The sequence below is a fragment of the Echinops telfairi genome, unplaced genomic scaffold, assembly GCF_000313985.2.
Source record: "Echinops telfairi isolate 266 unplaced genomic scaffold, ASM31398v2 ScPeMD7_2291;HRSCAF=2852, whole genome shotgun sequence".
NCBI classification, from domain to species: domain Eukaryota; kingdom Metazoa; phylum Chordata; class Mammalia; order Afrosoricida; family Tenrecidae; genus Echinops; species Echinops telfairi.
In genome coordinates, this window is record NW_022106189.1 from 7,252,230 (window position 1) to 7,253,320 (window position 1,091).

General features: G+C 36.6%; 1 non-coding gene across 1 annotated transcript; it reads left to right on the forward strand.

The window, feature by feature from the left end:
* Window positions 1-568: 568 nt before the first annotated feature.
* LOC115870793 lies at window positions 569-672 on the forward strand. Its single transcript, XR_004046920.1, has one exon. It is a non-coding gene; the product is annotated as a U6 spliceosomal RNA (small nuclear RNA).
* Window positions 673-1,091: the final 419 nt, after the last annotated feature.

Below are 1,091 nucleotides of genomic sequence, written 5' to 3' on the forward strand. Positions count from 1 at the left end.
TGATGGCCATTGGTTTCTTTGCTGATCCTCTACTTGACTAAGCATGATGTTCTGTCCCAGGAATTTGTCTCTCCTGACATGTCCAAAGTACATGAAACAAAGCCTCACTATCCTCACTGCTATGGAGAATTCGGATTGTAATTATACCAGGACAGATCTACTTATTCTTTTTGACAGTTCCCAGGATTTTCAGTTCTTTGCCAACACCATAATTCAAATGCACCAGTTCCTCTCAGGTCTCCCTCACTCATTGCCATGTTTCATATGTAGATGAGGTGACTGAAAGCACCATGGTTGTTGGGGTCAGTTGCTCCTCTGTCCACACAGTGGAATCTGGGCTCTTTGACACTTTGTTTTTCTAGACTGTGATCTTTATTTTTTTTAACTTTTAATGTGAGTTAGGTGAAGGTATACAAAGCAGATCATCATTTTACATTCACCCATTCATATACATTTTGTTCCACTGTACCATCCATCGCTTATGCCACTTCCTCCCTGTGTTTCCCAATCTTCCTTCTCTGCTAACTTTCTAAATGTTGTCCCTGGGTCTTTGACATTTGAAAGAGGTGTGCTTGCTTCAGCAGCACCCGTACTAAAATTGGAACGATACAGAGATTAGCATGGCCCCTGCACAAAGATGACACACAAATATGAGAAGCGTTCCATATTTTTTAAAAAGAAAAAGGTGTTTTATAGAAGAAATGCAACCAGTGGTTTGATTTCTTTTATTCATTTGTTTGTTTATAAACAGTTTTATTGGGACATAATCCAAATATGCAATTCGGTAGTTCAATCATATTAAGAAGTGTTGTACAATCATTACTACAATCAATTTTAGAACATTTTCTTTTTCTTTTTTTCCTGTTTTCCTTGTTATTAGCTCTCCATTTCCTCCCTACCTTTCCTGTTGCAACCCTAAGGAACTATTAATCCAATTACTGTCTCTGTAGATTTACCTACCCTAGAGTTCATATGCCAAAAATATATACAAAAACACCCCCAAAAAAGCATTAAAAGGATAACAAAATAACAAAATGAAATAGAGAAAAAAACAGTTGGGAAGAAAGCAGAAAATATTAAAAATTAGAACA